Source organism: Xiphophorus hellerii, chromosome 19, assembly GCF_003331165.1.
Source record: "Xiphophorus hellerii strain 12219 chromosome 19, Xiphophorus_hellerii-4.1, whole genome shotgun sequence".
NCBI lineage: Eukaryota > Metazoa > Chordata > Actinopteri > Cyprinodontiformes > Poeciliidae > Xiphophorus > Xiphophorus hellerii.
This window is the reverse complement of record NC_045690.1, coordinates 2,667,954-2,682,725: the sequence shown is the minus strand read 5'-3', so window position 1 is coordinate 2,682,725 and position 14,772 is coordinate 2,667,954. Positions and strand designations below refer to the sequence as shown.

The 14,772-nt window shown below is 39.6% G+C and overlaps 1 long non-coding RNA gene across 3 annotated transcripts in view; it reads left to right on the top strand.

Annotated features, from left to right (window-relative positions):
* Positions 1 to 10,471, top strand: part of LOC116708684 (uncharacterized) — a 34,827-nt gene extending 24,356 nt beyond the window's left edge. For 2 of the 3 annotated variants that reach the window (XR_004336738.1, XR_004336737.1), the window contains one exon: positions 7,758 to 10,471. This is a non-coding gene — a long non-coding RNA (uncharacterized LOC116708684). The remainder of the gene's footprint in view (positions 1 to 7,757) is intronic. The other variant, XR_004336739.1, reaches the window with a different exon arrangement.
* Positions 10,472 to 14,772: the final 4,301 nt, after the last annotated feature.

Here is a 14,772-nt window from a genome sequence, read left to right as displayed (position 1 = left end):
CCATTGGTGAGAAGAGGTTTTTTATGCATATATCTATATCTATCTATATATATACAGAAGCAGACGCAAAGTGACAGATTTATTACTTTTAGTGTTGAAAATAATTTTAAACACACTTTTATCTCAATTTTTAGTATTTTTAATATTTTAGCTTTTCTAAACTTTTATACATGCTGTTTGCTACTATAGAAATATGTCTGCAAATTCATGTGAATGTGATCAGGACTGCTTTTTGTCAAATTCTAACAGGTATTTTTAGGATTGTACAAACGGTGCCTCACAGTTTGTAACCTACTTGGGTAACAAAGAAAAGGTAATTTTTCACTTTGTCCATTTAGAAGTATGAACAGGAAAATGTTTTGGAGACTAGAATAATTCGCATTAAGACAGCTTTGACAACACCATTGAAAACAACAAACCCACCAGTCATGAACTAGCAGATAGAGTTAAGTCTAATGTCCTTTGTTCAAGCAGAAGATCGATTAACACACACAGATACACAGAAGACTGGATCTTTAGTCTGGCTTAAAGAAGATTAAACACCAGTACAGACCAAAAGTTTGGACACACAGTTGTGTCCAAACTTTTGGTCTGTACTGCATATATATATATACTGTATATATACATGTGTGTGTAATATGGCTTAATCAAAGCAAAGCTTTGTTTTAAAGGCTAATATCTATCCTCTTATCTCTACTAGTTATTTAAACTGAAAATAGAGACGCCGGTCTTTGTTTTTTCGCTGCTGTGATTTGTGCTGTGATGTTCGTTAAAGCAGCAGTTCCTTATTTGGTGGGTGACATTTGCTTGAACAAATGGACGCAGCCATATATTCATTTTTAAAATGACAGATGGACGGGGCAAACGGCACTGAGCAACCAGAAACAACACTTTGGATTACATCACCACAAACCACCTGCCTTTCCTCTCCATATACAGATATTTATGCCTTCTCTCCTTGTTCAATCATGGTGATAAAAGATCCACTGACTTGATGAAGGCCCAGAGATATCCAGAGCAAGTCGACCATTTGACTTAAAGGTTAGGATAGATCTATGGTTTATACAAAACATGTTTATTACATTGTTTTGTTGCACAAATCATTCTTAAATAGATTTCAGTCTGCTCAGTCCTGTCACATTAAATCCAAATAAGATGCTTCTGGCCACGCCCCCAACTCAACATTTACATTCCCAAGTAAAAATGGCTGCAAACAGGTGCGCAATTATACAACCGTACATCTTTAAAAGTAGAAGTGGAGCCTCCTGTGCAACCAACAACAATGCAGCAAGTAGTTTCGGAATGGCAAGTCATCAACAAAACATTGTCTTTTCCAGCAGCCATTATACAGCTCATACCATGGTAAAACCAGCTGACCAAATGTGCTGGAACTCAGTTTGGGGTGCTAGATAATGGGCAGGTTTTTGAAATGACTCATTTTCCAGACACCAAAAACATTAAAAGGGACAGCATATGTATTTTCCTGCACAATAAAGTAGCCATGTTACCTTCAGTTGTTATAAAAATGTTATCACATCAAGTCAGTTTATTTATATAGCACAATTACAAAAGTCTCAGCTGACCAAAGAGCTTCACAACAAACACAACAGATAACCGTATATATCCGTCCATTATAGGTTATATATAACCTATAATGAGCTCAGCAGTTCCACCAGGTGTTTGCTAATTACTGCAGGCTAGTCTGAAGGAGCTGAGTAGGGGAGTAGCTGCATCTCAAAGAATCTCAAAGTAGCTGCATCTTGAAAGAATCAAGGCAACACTGCAAATATGTTTTTGATGAGAGAATGACATTTAACAAAAAACATGCAAAATATGAATTTTCCATAATAGGTTCCCTTTAACCCAGGGGGGGCCCAAAGTGGGTCCTGGAGGGCGGGCATCCTGCATGTTTTAGTTCTCTCCCTGGTTTAATGCACCTGGATCAAATGATGGCTCGTTAGAAGGCCTAAGAAGAACATTGACCTGCTGAAAAGGTTGTTACTTCCAGCAGGGGGAGAACTAAAACATGCAGGAAGCCGGGCCTCCAGGACCCACTTTGGGCACCCCTGCTTTAACCAGTTCAACAGTTAGCAAAAAGTTGGAAAACTACATTTTTACAAGAGCTAATAGGAGAAGAGATTAAAGGAAAGACAGAAAACCTGAAGCCTACGCTAGGCCACGGCTGGGTCTGAGGCTTAGTGAGATAAATGTCACTTCTAACCCTGCCTTGGCCTAAGCAGCATAAATGGAGCGACCGTTCTCTCCTTATCATCAGCTGCACATGCACACTCCGCTCTCCGCTTCTCGCTCTAGAACAATTAGCCTTATGGCGGCTCAGAGCCTGTGAAATGTCATCCTGCCAGGTAAACTAGCTATTATATCACAAAGGCTGCAACTGAGTCAATTATGCGGCGTAGGAAAGAGAGGTAAAGAGCAGTGGAGGACGAGAACGGAACCGGGGCGATGCATTCAGTTCATCAGAAGAGAAGCCAGAGGGTCGGCGCTAACGGAGGCTGGGAGGAAGGAGAAACAGCGACGGAGGGTGTCGGTTCACAAGGTCTGTCAATGGTATGTTAATACGACATTTACTTCACAGCAGACCTCATGATCTAATCGCAAAACACGTAAAGTTACCCAACAGTCTCATATGGGAGGTTATTCCTCCCTGCTAAGTTTATTAAATTGAGTTTCATCCCTATTTAAGGTAGCAAATACAAAAACAAGCCGTATTTTGTGTTTCACTGCTCTTTGATGATTCACAATAAACAGGCTCAACAATGTGTGCAAATATTTTAAACCAGCAGAAACGCATAAAAAGACAAAATAAAAGCAAATGATTGGAAAGTTTCAAAACGAGAGCTTTCAAAAAAAACCTCCCAAATATAACGTCACAAATCAGCAGGCTCATCCCCTAGCAACACCATAGAAACCCAGCCCGTTACCTAGCAACCCCAGCAGAGTTCCGCCTGTTACCTAGCAACCAAAGTAACATGACCAAACATGACATGTTTGGTCATGTTACCATTCAGAAACCACTTGCTGCATTCTTGTTGGTTATGCTGGAGGCTCCACTTCTGCTTTTCAAAGACGTACAGTTGTGTTATTGTGAATCTGTTTGCAGCCATTTTCATGTGCGAGTATAAACGTTGAGTTGGGGGGCGTGGCCAGCATCAGATTATTTGGATTTAAAGTGACAAGACGCCCTAAAACAGCCGATTGTGAACTGAGCAGACTAACATCTCATTATCTAAGAATAATTTTATGCACAAAATGTTATGAACATGTTTTGTATAAACCTGTTAAAGGAAGCAGGGTGGGTCACATTTAAATGTAGTGTTTCTGAGGGGTTTAAGTTGTTGGTGTATCCACTCCTCCAAAAAGCCGGTGCCAACATCTGTTCCACGTTTGACATTTTGCAAAGCATCACAACACATTAAAGTTCAGAAATGATTCAGAGGTGAGCGCAGTGAACTCCAAACTGTGAGGCGACTTCTAAAAGCAAACTTGTCACAGCTGCTGTCCTCTCAGACCAGATGGAGGCGGATGCGCAGGGCTCTTGAAGGTGGCCCCTGAGGGACCCCAGCCTATCCCCTTCTCACCCCTGAACCGGGGCTGAGGCAGGGCAAACGGACCTGCTCTCTGCCTCTCGCCTGCTGCGTAGGCCACTTCCCCCCGACTCTGCCTCCTATTTACCCGTTCCCTCCCGCGGCGGACGGCGCCTAAATGCCAGCACGGTCCACCTGGACTTAGCCAAGCCTGTCCCTCCTGCGAGGGGGGCAAACGTGACACGCAGTGCCCAGAGCGCTCACCCCTGACAGGAACACAATGGCCCAGGGCTTAGCTGGCTGCATGTCTGGGTACAGATAATGTTGTTAATCGTGCAAAGTGGAAAACAGCTTCCCAGAACAATGAGGAACTGACAGAGCGGTCATTGGAAAATATCTGCTAACTCCTCAGGACACACCAACATGAAAACACACATTACTGCGAATGCAAACAAGTAGCATGCACATTTCTTTGTCACATAGTTACAAAATGAGGAACGTTTTCCAATGTCGTCACATTAAGAATGTAAACTTCACTGTAATTTTGAAAGGCAAGGTAGTGGCTACCAGAGGTGTGTAGAGTATCCAAAGCATATTTTTACTCAAGTAAAAGCTGGGGTGGTCAATACGACTGAAAAATGTATGATGTAAGGGTTTCATATCAGTTGAAATCAATAATTATTGATTAGGTTTTATTTTTAAATATCTGAAATGCTACCAAACTGGTGATGTGACCTTTCCTGTTATATCCACAACCAACAAGAACGCAGCAAATGGTTTCTGGATGGTAACTCAACAACAAAACAATAATCTTTTCCAGCAGCCATTGTACAGCGCACAAAGCTCCACTTTGGTTGCTAGGTAGCGAGTGGAGTTTCACTGTGGTTGCTAGGTAACGGGGCAGTGCCTGTGGATTCGTGGCGTTACATTCCGGAGGTTTTTGAAGTGTCTCGTTTTCCAGACCCCAAAAACTCGACCTTATTGCCAAGAAACGGCTGGGTGATCTATTTTTATTTATTTATTTATTAACGCTTGGGCTGTTTTGAAGTACAAAAACTTGCCGTAATAAGTAAAGTAAATAAGTAATAAAGTATATTTGATTTGAATTGAGTTATTCATTCATAAGGAAATCTAGCATGTCCTTTACAGAAAAATACAAAAGAAAAAATGCACTATTTTCAGATCAACATCCACCTATATATTTGGATAAAAACACCTAATTTCCACCTAATATACAAAATAACAAAAACACTTTCTGTGTTTGCTGTATGCATCTTTCTATATTTATTTTACTGTGCAGCTCGTTCCTCCATACAGGCTGTTGTAGCCAATTACTGCTGCTATCTGCTCAGATGCTGTCGGGCTGAGTGGCAGCCTCCCCAGCTCGCCTACATCTGGGGTGTGAGGGGTACGTGTCGCAAACACTCACACGTCCTAGAAATCCACTCTGTTTATCACCTGCTGACATTCATATTCATGTCACTATGCCTCTCTGGCCTGAGCGAGGATTCAGCGCCTCGCTGACCAGCACACTGTTTAAAACCAACCCTTCTCTAATGTATCGATACTCTGATTTGCAAAGGTAACAAAGCAATTCATACATTACTGTTCTGTATCTTTACTGGGCTACAGATTTATGTGAAATAATCCATTCTAAAGCTTGAGAGAATTTTTAATATCGCAAAATAACATAAATTAAGCACAGAACAATGTATTTGTGTTTTACTTTCTTCATTTTGTGAGATTAAATTTACATCCATCAAGATAAAAAACTGCAGAATTTAGTTTTTAACATGCTGAATCTTAGGAAGAGACTAAATATTTAACATTAGGAAATATGTAGCCTTTCTGTTTGTTTTTAAACAACTGGATGCTTAATTACGGCGATCCTTAAAGTGTAGACTTTGGAAATAGATCAAAGTCAAACTGCAGATCTATGCAGAATCTGCCCATATGTTAGTTTTTTGGTTTTGTTTTTATGATGAGGAAGATGAGGGCTAGAATTGCAAAACTGAACATTTGATTCAACAAATATGAGTTTTCCAGAAGCTGCGAAGAATTAACTTGTGACATTTAAACAACTTCTTTTGTTTTTGACAGTGACCAACATTTTGAAGATAAGCTTCTCACTGTAGACAGGATCTTTGGGAGAGGAAGCTAATGCTAATGCTAGCACCTTCTCTCTGTTTTATATTACTTGTTGATAGTTTGGATATTTAAATTAATCGTACGTCTACAAAACTTTGCCTTCTCCTGCTCCTGCAGGCCTCTACCAATCGGCTATTGTTGTAGATTATACTGACGTGTAGCTTGATAGAAAAGCTTTGCATTATCAGATTTGTAATTTTCACTTTCTATAATATTTTCCATTTTATAGGTTCGGTTCTGTGGTCTGGATTCACTTTCATTCCATCTGAATCCGTATTGAATTTTGCTTTACTGTGATGAAAACGTTTACATTCATCAGAACTCAGGAAAGGTCGCAGATTTTTTGGTCAAAATTATTTGCATATCGCTTTCCCGATTTGCAGATAACTTCATAGCACATACCTAAAATGTGATAAAGAAAATCTGGCATGTTGGGGAGTATATTAAAATAGGTAGTTAGAAGCATTTTTAAAGGACGCATTAACAACTACACATGAAATATGGTTAGTTGGAGGTGTTTATTTTTAAAAATTTTTAATAAATCACTTCTAAAATATCTGCAATTGAAGCATTTTCTCTTTAAGAATTATGAAATAAGCAGCTATAAAACATGCCTTCTTAAAGTTACAGATGATGTCGCTCACTATTTTGAAATTTTTCCATCCGCTCTTTGATATTACTGAAACGGTCAACTCCGGGTGCGTTCCCTGGACAATGCAGACATTTGCCAACGTTTCCCAAATCCAGAATATTTAAGGACAGAGAGGTTGCAACTCAAACAAAAGAAGTAAAATTCTTCATTTTTCTTGTTTTTAGATGATTATGAAACTGTGCTGAGCTTCTCTTTGCGGCGCACGTTAACCTTCGTGACGGGACTTGGCCCGTGTTGGTGTGTGTTTACTCATGTGTCTGTTGGCTGGTGTGTGTGAATCACAGGGGGCTTCTCTTCCCTGTTTGGCTCGGAGTTTGGCAGCCAGGCGAACGCTGCCATGCATACGAAAACATGCAGGAATGGGCCTGGAATCAAGGTCAGGCCTGGAAAACGATGTAGGAACACTCGTAGGACCTGACTTTCTGCTGAGTTTGGCATTGTGTTTGCCGTCTCTCGAGGCCGCGGCCTGGAGTTTCCCTTCACAGTCAGCAGCACCAACCTGAAACGGTCTGCTGGAAGACGAGTCAGGGAAAATGTTTGGAGACTCCTGGTGTTCTGGGAAACTACAACCTCTTTTGGCACAAATGCGTCCAACCTCTGTAAAAGATTAAAGCTGACCTGTTATGCTTCCTTGAATGGGTTTATGAGCTAAACAAAACATGTTCATTACATTTTTGGATGATCAGATTTTAGTCTTTAAAATGAGCTGTTTGAGTGTCTGTCACTTGAAATCCAAATAAGCTGCTCCTGGCCACGCCCCCAAACTCAACATGCAAAAATGGCTGAAAACAGATGCACAATTATACAATCTGAAGTCTTTGAAAAGTAGAAGTGGAGCCTCCTGCACCACCAACAAGAATATTTTTAGGAGTAAATTACCTGAAAATATAAGAAATTTTAAAAAGTATGTTTTCTTTTAAACTGAAATCTTTTTTTTTAAAAAAAAAAAAAATCTAGTTTCATGTGTGTAATTTTTAAAATGTGATGTCTGACTAATTATAAGTCAACAACAAAACACTTGTCTCTTCCAGCAGCCATTTTACAGCACATCCAGTAATAAAACCAGCTGACCAAACGTGCTGGAGCTCAGCTGCGGTTGCTAGGTAACGGACGGAGTTCTGCTGTGGTTGCTAGGTAACGTTACATTCCAGAGGGTTTTGAAATGGCTCGTTTTCCAGACACCAAAAAAACATTAAATTATTACTAAGAAACAGTTGAGACATAAATGGAAGTACAAAGAAATCAGAATTTTGCATCATCTCTAACGCCTGCTAGACAAAGAGCTTTCTTTCTTCCCTAAGAAAATTTCTCTGCATGTTAGTGAAATACAGTTGTGTTGAAATGAATCACATAATAGCAACATTATCCAATCAAAATGTTGAAAAACATCCATTTTACTCTCAAAATGTCAGGAGGACACCGATGGAAAGTACAAAGACACAGAGATCAGAGAGGCCCCATACCACTTTTGTGCTGACCTTAAAAAGAGAGGCGCACTGTGCAAACATCTGGTCCATCAGCTGGATCCTATGCATCAGCGGGCACAGGGACACACTGGGACAGGTTGGCGGCTGCCTTTGACAGCAACAGTTAATTTCCAACATAATCAATTTATGTGCAGCTCCATAATAACCATCTGTGTTCAGCATGAGGAGGACAGTCCTGAGGAAGAAAACGGCGCTGGTTGATCCTCTTCTCCATCAGCAACGCCAGGAGCAAAAAAGAGGAGAAGAAGGTGGAGGAGGCAGGAAACTAAGAGAAGAGGAGTAAAAACGCAAGTAAATCTCGAAAGAAAGAGTTACTGTTTTCAGGCTGGTTGCTGATTATTAATTTTGTATTTGACAAAAGCATGAAAGAAAAAGATGAATACAAGGCACACAACAAGAATGAGCATTTCTGAGCTTTCCGTTACATTTGGAAAGCTGAACTCAGGAATCAATGAATAATAAAATATTTAGCTCCATTAGCACTAAATGTACTTTTCCTGATAAATTGTAAAGCACCAATTTACTTTACTGTTTAGTAAACTTTTGTGTCTCTGACACATGGTTGAATTTAGTGCTTTAGCATTAGCTTAATACTCTGTTGGAATAGGGCGTTATTTGTTCACATTAGCAATGCTAGCTGCTGTGTTAGCACAGTTAGACCAGCATTGTTTCTAATCAATAAAACATACTGTGTCCAATTTACAAATATATTCCAGTCATCATCCATATTTGCATCGGTGGACACTGCTAACTAGAAGTTAGAGGACTAATCGTAAACATTAGTTCTGCTAATGCTAGCGCGCTATAGTAACATATTATTCAGCAGAAGCTAATGATAAAGCGCTAAATTCAACCATCTGTCAAAGACTCAAAAGTTTACAAAACAAAAAGTAAATAAGTGCTTTAGGGTTTATCAGGAAAAGTTAACTTAATTGTGACAAACATTTTCAAAGTTAGCAAAATGCTTAAGCATTAAGTGAAAAATTAGCTCCTGTGTTAGCGCATTAGCGGGTTAGCAGAAGTGTTTTAAAGAGTAGCTTGGCTACAGTATATTTTATTGTCACAAAATGCTTTTAAAAGTAAATAACTGCTTTGAAAACAGTGGAAATGTTCCAGTATTTGTAGGTGTAATGGCGAGTAATACATTTTCCGTTTAATTTTCTGGGTCAAAGGGGTTAAACGCACCAGATGCAAACACTTCAGATAAAGTTGGTCGTCTCCACATTTCCCTGTTTTTCATTTGGTTTTCCTGCAAGGTTAGCGCCGCTGGCACTGGAACGCGGCTGTATCCTCATCCACCTCCGATGTCAGGATTTTCTGGGGAGGTGTCACTCAGGCGGTTCCTGAAACACCTTGGTGAGCCAATTACACCGCGGCTGTCAGAGCCAATAGCAAGCGGCGCCTCACACTCCGACACCCACAGCTTGGCTGGAGTGAAACAAAACATGAAAACGGAATCCGGCTCTGGCGACCTTTCACCCCGCAACATGCAATTTTCATAAGAGCAATTAGCATAATGTCCCGGCTCCTGCAGATCGCCTCTGACTTGTTTTGACCTTAAAGATTTTTGCATTTTGAGATTAATTTAGTAAACAGAAGTGATTTAATGGCTTTGTAAGTTGGATTAATAACATATGTTTAATGATTCTGGTATGATTTATTTCATTTTGAGCAAAAATTTAGAAATTTAGAGGCTCAAAAGTTAGCAATAGCATAGCATCTGTTTATTTGTATTTCATATTTTTCCAAACATGTATAAATCAGATAAAAAGTTTTCTTTCTTAGACTTTTGTGTAAAGTAACAACAAAGATATTTTTAAATTACAAGAATGAATTCATAATATTAGAACAATAAAGATGCAATATTACCAGAAAAAAGTCATTTAAAAAAAGTTATTTTAATGAGAAGAGCTTCGATAGAGCGGTTCTTTCTTTCAATAATTTGACTCTATTTCCTTATTTTTGAAAAACTGATAAAGTGTAACTACAAGATGCTGAATATTCCTCATTTTAAAAGTTCCTAATAAAATTACTACTTCATTCACCTAATAATAAGACGTTATTATAACATCATTATTTTCGTATTTTGTCGACCTTATTGTTGCACTACTGTGTTTTTTTCAAGTGTTTGACTATTTTCTGTACAACCTAATTCCTGTAATATTTTTACTTTATTCACATATTTTGACTTTTTTCATAATGTATTGACTTTATTCTCGACATTGCATTTTATTTCTTACCCCAGCCCTAATAAGAGGTAATAATAGATAGGTTTAAAAATTCTCTGTAACCAACTTGACTTCCTCCGTTACGCTTTATGCCTCCTTTTGTTGTTGCTTTATGTCCAGCAGCTGCATTTCCAATACAAATGAGAGCAAAAATTTGTCAATTTTCAGCTAATTTAAAAAAAAATCACAATTTTACAATTGCTTTGTTTTTATTAAACAAAAAACATGATTCAAATCAGACATTGTTCACATTATAAGTCCTTAAAACCCTGCCACCCTCCTACCACTTCCTGTTGTCTTCTTCATGGATGATAAGAAATTGGCTTACTTTGCAAAATAAACTAATTTCAATGTCTTTTTCTTTTTTTTCAAAATGTATTTCCAAAACGTTAAACTGTCATTGAACAAGTTAGTTTACTTTGACACTGTTACTATAGTAACCATACCTAAACACTGATTTTCTAATATTCGTCTCTTTCAACCCAAACAAACGGTAATTGAAACCATCAAAGCAAAGCTCAGGTGTTTGAACGGGTTCTTAAAAATATAAATATATATATTTAATCTGCTGCGCCGTCCATCCAACCTGTGATGCATTATACATGTGCTGCATGAATGTCCATGTGTCCCTGTACATCCTCCGCCGTCCTAATTGACATGCATCAGGCCTTAGCAGCTGTGAAGCTTTCTGAGGCTGTGTGTGTGTGTGTGTGTGTGGGTGTATGTGTGTGTGTGTGTGTGGAGTGTATAGCTCTCAGCAAAGCCCTTGCATCCTCTAGGCCACCTGGACATAATGGCCTTCAGCTGCCACCATCACCACCAATACAAGCAGCAGCAGGAGCCGAGAGAGAGAGCCATTTCCAACACATGCATTCATTTCTTTCTATCAAACATGGACGTCTGCTATTGTGTATTTGGCCGTGTGCTAAAAAAATGAACAAGAACGAAAAAACACAGGTTCCACGTTTAGCATACAAAGGCTGCTTTCGTTCAGGTCTTTAAAAATATCCTCAAGTCAAAAACCTGCAGTCTGTCCTGGGATTCTAACAATGTGAATTTTCTTTATGATTTTAATTAATTTTGGGTCAGTTAGATGTAAGAGACCATCCAGATGAACCATCCAGATGAACCAGTAAGAGACCATCCAGATGAACCAGTAAGAGACCAGTACCTTTTCCCTTTAGAGCGACATAAAGCAAGCAGAACGCTATTGGAACATAAATTACTTGAAGTGAAGATAAACAATCAGACCAAGGTAAGTCGCTGTTTTCCGTTCTATCTGTGGCGTTCTGGTTCTGGAAGGTTTTGGATCAACAGTTTTGCTTTTTCTCTAATCTGACTTTTGGTAAATTAGTTTAAGGTTTGTATAATTTAGTATTTATTCGCTGGCCTCTGAGCGGTGTTTGAAATCCGTATTCCACCTACAACCTTCGATCTGGTTTGGTTGAAGTGAACTTTGATCGGAGACCGCTCCAAAAGCAGGAAGTGGACTACAGCGCAGGGCATTCTGGGTAAATGCAACCAAAACAAACCCAGGAGAAATGAGTCGTGGCTTTTTAGGCAAAGACGAGAAATCCTCCAACTGCTAAAATTTGACGCCACTCCATTTTTGTTTATATTTCATGAAGAAGGAAGTTGCGCTCAGTGAAGTTTTTGTGTTGTTTCCTTCAGTGGTTCTTGGTGCAGCGCCCCCACAGGCCAGGAGGGGAACAGGTTGCTCAAAGGGTTTGGTTGGTTTGAACCACAGCAGCTGAAAATGTAACAAATGTTGCGTTTTTTCCCCCGAATCAAACTGAGTCCATCAGGTATGAAAACACCCTAAACTTAGGTTCAATAATTCATAAGAATATTTGTGTTTTATAGCTTAAGTTAAAGCTACCAGCTGGAAATATAAATATATGCTGCTGAGGTGTGTGTTTCCTTAAGGTTTCCATTTCCCTTACAGAAGTTTGATTTCCCTATCGGTGTCTCTTTGTTCATATTGAATATGTGATCTGTGTGTGTACATTTTGAATCCTCTTTTTTTCTGCCCTGCCTTCACGTCTTGATTCGTTTTTTTTCCTCCTATATCAGAAGCCTTTGATTCTGTCCTGCTTCTCAATTCTTCATGGAACCTCAGCATTTCAAAGAGTTTCCCTCTCCCCCTCCTCCGCCTTCCCAGGCGGAGCGCCGGCCAAGTCTGAGAGGGACTGCCCATCAGAGGTTGGCTGCTATCACGGGGGGCCGCGTGTCTCCAATTCAGGTCAGCCTTGGCTACAGACGGGGACTTAAAAGCGAGCCACAACGCGTCCTGTGATCCCAGTAAGCACGCTTGTTAGTGGAATTGATAACGCACCCATACACCTGGGTCCTCTGAAGTTGGCATGGCATTTTAGAGGGGTAAGACGGGGAGCCGGGGCAGCCAGCTACCGCGTGCGAACGTGTCAAACCAGAGAGAAGGAGGGATGAGTCGGGGGATGGAGAAAGGTCTTTTTGGCATGTGACGAAACAGAATATGTTTGCGAGAGCGACCTAGAACATTGTGGAATTGTGTACAAATGCAGGGCATATGGCAGGGAACCATTCTGAGAATCCTAAATACACTTTGGCTCCATCGTGTTACACCCTGTAATTTCTTCTTGTGAAAAGTTTGAACGTGTAAATCACATCCAGACCGCCGCAGCTCCTTATTCGGCGTTCCAGACTCCACAGTAGATCCTTGAACATGACAGTTGTGTGATTAAATGTTATCAAATCCAAGCAGATTTTATCTGCTGAAGTTCTTATTTTCACCATCACAGCAGAAATGTTTTGTGCTAATGTGTCATTTTGAGTCTATTGCAAGTTTTCTGCAAAGATTGTGAAAAACCTTAAGTGATGCTAACTCCCACCTGCAGGTGGCAGTGTTTCTTATTTCTACTCCACTGCTTCCTCTGCTTCACTTTCAAGTGAAGAAGTCTCATTTACTGTCGTACAAAACGCAAATATTACAACATTCCATGCAAACATTTGTTTTAAGTCAATAATTTCTTAATTTTGATGAAACGTTATAAGTGAAACTACAACTGCAAGTAACAAAAAGTCACACTTACCGTCTCACATAAGCGCAAATATTGCAAAATTTGTTGCAAATATTTCTATATTAGCACCACGAAATCTTTGGTTTTGATTACAAAAAAAACCCTGAAAAAATTGTGAAATCCTGGAGAGACTAAATGTTAAAAATGTTCTATATGATGGAAGAGACAGATATTTACTGAAACCTTAACGGTTTGTTAATGGATTTCCATTCACAGTGTTGATCACCTCTGCTCATGACGGCCTCGTACATCCGGCCTGACGTCACGCTCGTTGTTTTCCTCTGCATGCGTTTGAAAAGCCGGCGCCGCCGCAGCTGCGCCGACGCGCCTCGCCGTTCCCAACCCCAGCGACGGAAACGCTCTCAGATGCCACATTTATGATAATCAGAGTATAATTCATTTATTGGGCCTACCTTTGCCATGTGTTGACCCCACGGCCATGTTGCCAGCTCACATCTGGCTGCGTGGTGCGCCGCGCGGTCCTGGATGGGATTTGCCCCCGGTGATGGGGCATCTGGGAGGCCAGATGAAGCCGAGGCTTGATGAGGGCTTTGTCTATTATGGATATGGGGCTTTATGGAGACATTGACAGCTGTGCATTGACAGTCTCCTGAGCAGGAGGCCTACTTCAGCAGTTGTGCTCTTTCTGTTGTCTAGAATGCAAAAAATAAACACAGAGCTCTGGATATTGGACGGGTTCGGTTGGTGCCGCACATTTTAGGGGAAAAGGTGCGAAAACTAGACTGCAAGGTCGGCAACTTCTTGGTTTTTATTTAACCTCGAAGAAATTTGTTCAAAATGTCAGAATCTCTTCAAAACATCACCAAAAACAACATTCATACTGCAAAACCACAAAATCATACCAACTATTATTGCCTAGTTTCTAGTGAAAATATTTTAAAACATTGAAATAAGACAAAAATAATTTAAAAGGAAGTTCTCAGCAACATGCAGGAGCTTGTTTTATGTAAATAATTCCTTAATATTAAAATCTTCTAGTTGAACTTACAGATTTTTTTTAACTTATGTCGTTATAAGTAAAAAAAAAAATTAGAATTTTAACTTTTTTTACATCAGTTTTAAAGAATTATTGACTTCAAGCTTCTTTGACCTTTGGAAACTACGTCACCGAATCACAGTGGAGGCGCCATGATGGACGGGAACATTGTACTCATGGTTTCCACAAGTTGTTTTTGCCACCATATTCATCTAACAGGGGCTCATTATTATTAGTAATCAATTATTATGAATTTTCCTTTGGGACTAATAAAGTATTTTTGAATTGAATTTGAATATTTACAAAAGTTTGACCTGGCTGGCTTTAAAATCCGACCCAAAGCTTCTCCATCTTGATGTTTGATCTGATCAAATCACTGACTTGATTTATATCACGGATACATGATTACTTTCTTTTTTTTAAAACCTGATACCAATAACCGAGAGTTTTCTCAACCCAAAGGCCGATAATCGATAACATACCTGGAAATAATTACGACTGGTGAGAGAAACATGTAAGGCCGTGACATCAGCACTCTGAACAAAAACAAAAGATAAAACATTTTGAAATGGAAAAACTATTACTAAGCTAACGTGTGAAAATATATCAACAGAAACCATTTATCGAATGAACGTCTATGAAAAAAGGTGCATTAA